The following is an 8,303-nucleotide window of genomic DNA, read 5'->3' as shown; positions in this document are numbered from 1 at the left end:
AAACATTTAAATTACTTTTTTTTGGCTTTTTATTTCAATTTCCACAAACTAATACATAATTTGGAACGTGGTTTACACGAAAACATAATTGGGAACGTGGTTTTCCACAAACTAATACATAGTTTGAACCGTCGTGGACACAAATATAAAATTTTGCAAAGAAACTAAACCTAACTAGGCCGTGCATCGAAGGTTTCCTGTGTTCGCTGCTAAGAAAGAACACTCGAGGCCACACCCAGTCACCTAAACTGGAAAATCCAGCGGGAGGATGGTGCCCTTGTTGGTTCTACCGATGAAGCGAACAGGCAGAAACCTCCGTGCACGTATTCGCTGCGAAGAAACAACACTCATTCAGTCGTCCTCCTCGTCGGTGCTGTCGTCGTGGGAGTCCCTGTCGACGTGGTAGTCCCGGAGGCAGCGCCTCTCGTCGAAGACCTTGACTTTCATGTCCCTGTTGCCGAAGTAGGAGAACACGAGGATGAAGCCGGCTTGGAGGCTGTGGTGGCGCGCGAACTTCTCCCAGCCGATGTTGAGGTACATCTTGCCGCGCGCGTCGTAGATCGCCTTGACGATCCACCGGCAGTAGCCGCACGAATGCTCCCGCAGATGCATCGTGCGCGGGCGTACGCCGCCGACGTACTCGGCGAAGGAGTCCGGCAGCCTCTGGATGCCGCGCGGGTCGCCCTTGAGGACGTGGACGAACTCGAACAGGACGTCCGGCTCCACGTCCATCTCCGACGATGATGAAGCCGGCGGCGTGGAAGGCGACGGCGAGCGTTCAGCTATGCCGCGGCCACGACCACGACCACGACCACGGCCGCGGCCGCGAGGTCGGCCTCCGCCTCTACCAGACATAGCGTCGAGTCTTGTTGAGAGATGGTGGCGGCTAGGGTTTGGGAGAGAGGCGCTAGGGTTTGTGTGTGAGAGGGACGATGAGAGGCGCCCCTTTTTATAGGCCGGAGGGAGGCGGAGGAGCGGTGGCGCTCATTAACGCCGGCACGCAGAGCTAGGCGCGACAGGACGCGTCGCTGCGTCTCTGCGGGAACTGCACCGTCGCTGCGTCGCTGCGGGAACTGCACCGTCGCTGCGTCGCTGCGGGAACTGCACCGTCGCTGCGTCGCTGCGGGAACCGCACCGCCAATAACTTTCGTCGCGAGGTAGGCGACGGTTAGGTTAAAAATTTATTGTGCCGCTGACGCGTCGGCCCCGCGCCTCCTCGCCTCTCATTTCGTTGTGTCCGGCGTCCCCGGAGCGTCCCCTGTGGGACGGGGACGGACTCGGGGCGCCGGACACCGAATGGGGGCGCGCCGGACAAAAAAGGGCTTTGGGGGACGCGGCTGGAACGCTTTTTCTGTCCGGCGCGCCCCAAATCCCTTTGGGGGACGGTTTGGGGACGCGACTGGAGATGCTCTTAGATAGAAAAAATAAGTAAAATCAGCAAACCGATTTTTCAGAAGTTGCATCTCATGTTCTGATTAATTTGTTTAAAATTATCAATAAAGGCATCAAATTTGCTGGTGTTGGAGCGATCCGACGGATGTTGTGCGTCTGCATCCACGAGGGAGGGAGGCAGGCAAAGATAGTGAAACAGTGATGACGAGACATGGATCTAAGATGCACGTGTACCAATGACCTCAGAGGCAATGTCATCGCTCATGGCACAATAGCTTGGTTGAACTTTGCTGGTTTTTGTGACACGTCGAGGCGGTATCAACGAGAACTTATGTTGCCAGCTTGTTGCGACATTTTTTTTTACCCCCGGTGCAACGCACGGGCACTTTTCCTAGTGTTTAATAAAGTGGAGACGGTCATCGTCTGGGAAGACAAAGAAGATAGCTAGACTGGTTGAAAATACACTAGATTTAGATGTGCGCCTTGGCGCACGATCCCGTAAAGTCCGTGCCAATATTTATTTTGTATAACAACGATAAAATCTAATCGCCAATTTTTTTTTTTTTTTTGCGAAATAATCTAATCGCCAATATGATAATACATATCTTACGTTTTATAAAACGATAACATTAGGACGAAATTAGGATAAAGCACACGAAACTACAACGGAACAATAAACACTCATATATAACCGGAATGTGTCGTTTCATCGAACAAAAGTATGAAGCCTAGATAGCTCTAAAATATGTTCTCGGACCTAGCATGGTGTACATATTTGTACCTTGTCAACAAAGTGAAGATAATGCTCAGTTTATGAACCAAACGTCCATCAAATAGGATAAATTTAGGTTCACTCCAGCCGCTGCCAAAAAGCACTTGAATCCTTCATCCAGGTTTGAGACCAGCAAGCTCATCCCGCAGCTGTTGGCACGCATCGCCTAGTTATTTTTCCTCTGCAGTCTACATACTATCCTGGAATGAGAGTTTAGGCCGTTTTCTTGTTTAGGCATTCATTGACTCTTCTAGGTCGCCTGGTACTGGCCTTTTTCGGTCGTGATTTTGTATCTGCTCTACTTCACTGTACTGGCGTGAGGCTCTTCTCCTCATTTGGTGTGGGGATGGTATGGTAGAGCTGGCAGAAATGGAGCCGGGTGTCGTTGTGGTACGGGCGCCAGGGTAGGGAAGCTTTAGCGGATGGTGCGGCGGACCAAAAATTTACCAGAGCAGTTGTCCGGCATCAGGGCGGAAGTAGATGCAGTGGGAATTGGGATGTGGCAGCGGAGGTGGATCATTACAGAACATGGAGCGATATGCTTGCAAGAAGCAACCTGTGAGTTCGATTTCTCGGATGAGTCCAATTATTGGGCAGAGCGGAAGTGGCCAGCAGCAGATGCCGACGCTAGATGGAGAGAAATATGGAGCAAATTCAATAGATCTCTAGATAGCTGGTATGTTTTTTTCTACTGATTTGTTAGAATGTGCCTTGATTGTGAAGGTCAATCCAGTTCGTTCAGTACTTTGAGAAATGCATTATACATCTGTCTAATAAAACATCTAAGCACAAGGAAACCATAGATTGGTGTGAGCTATTAGATGCAAAGCTATGCTAACAGAGAATCAAGATGATCTAGTTAGTTGGCGGTAGTCTGATCCTCCATCTTGTTGATGGCAATACCCTGAGTCCTCACCAGCGGCAGGCGTTCCTTCTCCTCCACTTACTCCAGCAGAACCTGCAGGTTAGTCATTACACAGATTGATTATAACTGAAAATAGCCAGATAGATGGAAGATAAATTCAAAAAATAGGGAGATTGTTTCTTAGAAGCTAATATGGAAGTATAAGAGGAAACATAGCTTAGACACGATGAAAGGCCAGACATCACTACTTAGCATACATGCGACCAATTATACTATGGTTTATAGAAACATAATACATGTCAAACATAAAGGAGAAAGGGCATGGATAGGAAATCATCTTAAATGTTGTTCAGCACTTGACAATACAGGATATTTCTAGTATGTGTAAAGGGGCTACCATTCTCATCTAGTGTAATAATCTTTAATCCACTCCTCGAAGTGACCCTTGAGATGGCCACATAAAACTGTCCATGAGAAAAGAAGTGTTCTGGCAAGTAAACACCAATTGTGTCAAGCGTCTGGCCTTGGCTTTTGTTTATAGTCATAGCACATCACATACGGATTGGGTACTGCCAACGTTGTAGTGTAAAAGTCCACATCGTCGACATAGCACTCATCACTATCCTAGGAGTTCACACTATGAACTTTTACTCTAAGCAACATGAAGTTAGTAAAATGGGCAGCAATCTGTCAAACAAACAACGGAATAAACCAGGTCAATAGTAAAAGCAACAATGGTTGGTAGCAAAATCAATATATGATATCATTACGAAAATTTAAGTTGAGGGTACATGCTTTGGAATTGAGTAAGCTATGGGCATATAATACTTGTCAGGAATCACATATATGTCTGTGGTAACAACATTCCTCATACTGAAAACAGGCCATGCAATGTTGACAAACTTGATAAAGATCCATCGTAATATTGTTGGCCACCCAAATAGTTGATAGCATGAAAACAATCGACCAGATGTAAAATAGGTGATTCATTATATCACTGGAACAAACCACATAGACAAAGCAATGCTAGCTTGCCACACGTTAAAATGTGTTATCTCAATTAAATGAAATCAATCCTTTTCTCAATCAAATGAAATCAATCCCTAAACAAAGAAACCTATATGGTACATGTGGCTTTTCTACTTTCTGAAATTATGGAGTAAAGGAAGATAATAAACAAAACGACAACATGCTGTTATCCAGTCCCAAATGACGACAATTCTAAGTTCCCGAAGAAACCAACAGTTTAGTTTAAGAACCAACAGTTTAGTTTAAGAAACCAACAGTTCATATGTTTTATGTAGTACACATGCACAACTTTTGGACTTGAAGTAATAGTTTGTCTCCTGGTTGCCCGGCTAAATGCTTTAAACTAAAGTGCGAAGGGAGAACTAAGCTTCTATTGTTCCATGGTTGTATCAAAATACATGACTACCCTTTGCCCCTATTTTTGCTTACAGAAGCAAAACACCATTATGTGAAATAAAGACCATTATATAGGTTAGTGAAGTCGCAAATACCTGTTTATATTTGTTCTCCTTGATCACAAAGTAGGTCCAGCGTTTCCTGAGACGAAGACACCATCACCGCCTAATCCCCTATTGTAATTAGTGTTTCGGGGTAAAATAATATTCATGAGTTACTGCTGCAAAGGAAACTAAGATGTCTAATAATTTATACTTAATGGAAAACTTAACACTCAATCGATCATGTAGGGCTCACCTTCTATTGTGTGGCAGACAAATTTTCCTGACACTTTATTTGTCATCCACAATTAGGTGACTCACCCATAACTCAACAGCACAGAACACCGACATTCCCAGCTATTCTCTCTCGCTGATGACGGAAGCTGCAAATCCTGAGTCGGAAACAACAGTATCAACTACTCTCGTGCTGAAATAACCTACTGTTGATAAATATTATTAATACGTGCATCCATGAAGTGTTCTGCAAAAGAAAAGGCCAAGTCCTGAAGGTGTGCAATCTGCATGATTCACAGGTATGTATATGTATAATTTGTGACTGATTACTAAGTTTCCTTTCGGGAAACACATCGCATTAATATTTTACTACAGTAAAATTACGAATATCACTATTCTTAAGATGGAAAAAACAAATAAAATATGTTTCTGTCGGACAAAATATTTGGCTCTAGCTAATTTATGGATAGATAAGGTAGTGAATACTGCCAGTTTCAACCAATATGTTACTGCATAGGTGAATAGAGAGCCAAATATGGTGAAATATATCTATCACTTACATGGTACTTTTTTTCCTTAAGATGAGCAAGAACTTTATTTGAAACCGGCATACTTTATTATAGAATGTGGAAAGACAGAAAGGAGCTAATAAAATGATGAAATGATTACTGACATGTTAAGAAGTCATGGTGAAGAAAAATCAAAGTACACAACAATCTGTAACTGTGAAGAATAATGCAATGAGAAAGCAATCAGAAATAAACATCGAATACAATAATTAATACCTTCATAATTTCATCAAAACATATGCACGGCAGGTTACAACCAGCTGAACATAGGAACTACGATATATGCCTGTAGTTTTTCTCCGGTGAATATTTACCTGAGGACATGACCACAACCTGCAAAACATATGCACGGCAGGCTACAACCAGCTGAAGAAGAGGCATGTGTCTGGTACTCATAAAAGACAACAATAAACTGCAAAACTAATTTTAGGAACTGAAGATCTTTGTACAAGTCTTTTATCTCGCGAGGCACTGCCGTAGACCGTGAGTGGGAGAGAAATGAACCTTGTCGCGGTGGCGACATCAAGAATGGTGATGCGGCAGCTAGGATTGAATCAGCGATAATGCGGCACTGGGAGACGTCGTGTGCCAGCGAATGGACGCCACAAAAATCATTCCCTACAAAGAGGTGCTCAGTTTTAGATGGTAGGCAGAAATGCTATATAGCAAAGAGTATTGTTTGCTCGTTATAAATAATAAATCAATGCTCACAGAAACTAATACCAATCAAATGTTGTTTCTTTCTCTTATAACACATAAAAGGTATTTGAATGGTTGATCTATTTTTATACACAATAAACTAAGTCTAGCCAACACACCACATGAAAAATGAATAGTAATGTTATAGCGATCCACAGAAATCATGGCAGAAGAATCATCAAGCAAAATTTCCAGAATGTATTTCCTATGTGTAAAAACCAATCATTATGCCAAATTGAGAAAATCAAATGGGATTGTACTCTACCTGGTACAGAACATCAGTACAAAGAAACTAAAGTTAGTACCCTAAAAATAATTCAGTGACAACTCACATAAATATCATTTTCATCTGTCAACTTATTAATTGGGAAACCTTTGAAATATCAATAGAATAAAACGATATGAAAAAGGAGCTAGAGATATCATGCAGTACAACAATTATCTGCAATTCAGATCATTGGCCGTTGTTGCCACTGGTTTAGAAATCCCCTGCCACCCAGACACAAGCATTCAAGGTCACATCTCAACATATACAGAGAAATAAGCAACAAAATAATAATTTCTCATGCTGAAAGTTATATTCCAGCAATAAGAGAATAATAACTCATAATTGGGCAGAATACATACCCTGACAGAACTAACATTAGTAGCGCCAACTGCTAGGATTGCAATTTACCCTTTCATTCTCAACACAAGTTTCTTATGGTCCGCACAACACGTACACTTGTTCAGAAAAGGTTACCTAAAAACACAATATAGTTGTAATAATGGAGTTCCGACAGTGTTTCACAGGTTACACTACAAAACAGAATAACTGCAAACCTGAGAAATGTTGACGTTTTAAAATAATCCAATCAACAGGAGAGTGAACTCGATGATAATCAACAGGGTGTAAATAAAGGACGGAGTAAAATATCCCTCTCTCCGGGCTGACAAGCAGGGGTTGACGTTAAATACCCGCGAAACGTTCAAAATATAAATACACTGAATAACATATGCTTAGAGGAATTGAACAAATACAACAATAGACCAACTTGAACATATAGAGAGCATACGAAGTGGAGTAACTTTTCTATAACAAATGTTGAACAGTGAAAGAAAAAAATTCTGTTCGTGATAATCTTAAAGGGAACAACAATGGTACTAACTTTGCAATTAACAGTATGTTGATTCGTTAACAACTGGAATTATGTTCAAAAACATAGATAGGCGATTAGAAAGGCACAAACACAAGTATGTTGCATTCTGATTCTCGCGCGACAAGCCAGCTGCAGGTTGTGGGAGTGCCACCTCGTCCGCCTGCTCACCCTCCATATACCACCTCCTCCGCCTTCTCATCCTCCATATGCCACCTCCTCTCTCCTTCATTAGCCGCCAGGCTCATGCCTCTTTGCGACGATCCATCTTTTGTTCCATCCATTGTCTCCGCCCTTTAGATGCAAGCACAACCTGTACACCATACATATATGAGCAGGCGGGTGAGAAAATTAAAATTTATTCATGCCAAGTACACAGAAATAGAGAAAAATAGTCTACACAGCAAACACAATCATGCAAGAAACTAAAATCAAGCATGAACCACCCAGGACCAGTCGCCAGCTATCTTCCTCAACTCACCAAGGTTCCAAACAGCAGCTGCACCTATTGTACAACAAAGAGTCGGCCAGCTATCTTCCCCAACTCACCAAGGTTCCAAACAGCAGCTGCACCTATTGTAGAACAAAGAGAAGCATCTGATATGAGCAATTGTGGTGATTAAATAAAAATGATGTGAGCTCTCACCATCTAGAAAGAGGAAAAATGGACCGGAACGGCGGCGCTAGGGCACCAAGCAGAGCAATAGAGGAGGCCAAGAGCGTGCTCTGGCGGCGGCTCACCTCGGCTAGCCGGACCGCGACGAGCTCGAGGAGGGACGGGGAGGTGGCAGCACGTGAATCGACGCGAGCGGCTAGGGTTTCCACGGCGGGTCACCGGCCCGCACTTGACCTCGCGCCGAGCCCCGCCCTGGCACCTCCTCCTCTTCCTCCTCTTCTCTTCGGCGGCTCGTGCTCCCCTGCGCTCGAAGACAGCGACACTTCTCCCACAAACTCGCGCCCCTTTCTCGCTTCTCTCGCCGGTGAAAAAGGGAGCGATGGAGGAGGGAAAAAGGGAGCAATGGAGGAGGGGATCCTTGCCGGCTGCCCTGTGCGTAACGGAGAGGAGGAGGACGGCGAGGCGGAGCGCGGCGATGGGAGATAGGAGGACGAGCGAGACGATGGAGGCGATGGGAGAGAGGATCGGCGAGAGGAGGAGCGTGGGTTGGGGCG

General features: G+C 44.1%; 1 long non-coding RNA gene across 9 annotated transcripts; it reads right to left on the bottom strand.

The window, feature by feature from the left end:
* Positions 1–2,808: 2,808 nt before the first annotated feature.
* LOC127342472 (uncharacterized) lies at positions 2,809–7,985 on the bottom strand. 9 transcript variants are annotated; one of them, XR_007876665.2, is made up of 10 exons: positions 7,875–7,985; positions 7,615–7,706; positions 6,820–7,446; positions 6,625–6,739; positions 6,263–6,486; positions 5,803–5,916; positions 5,515–5,631; positions 4,752–4,887; positions 4,550–4,627; positions 2,809–3,122 (listed from the first exon to the last, which is right to left on the bottom strand). It is a non-coding gene; the product is annotated as an uncharacterized lncRNA (long non-coding RNA). The 9 variants fall into 9 exon arrangements; XR_007876663.2 differs by having other exon boundaries at positions 6,431–6,486; XR_007876670.2 differs by having other exon boundaries at positions 6,434–6,486.
* Positions 7,986–8,303: the final 318 nt, after the last annotated feature.

The sequence above is a fragment of the Lolium perenne genome, chromosome 3, assembly GCF_019359855.2.
Source record: "Lolium perenne isolate Kyuss_39 chromosome 3, Kyuss_2.0, whole genome shotgun sequence".
Classification (NCBI taxonomy): Eukaryota; Viridiplantae; Streptophyta; class Magnoliopsida; order Poales; family Poaceae; genus Lolium; species Lolium perenne.
Note: the sequence above shows the minus strand (reverse complement) of the source record. Positions and strands in the feature narration are given on the sequence as shown.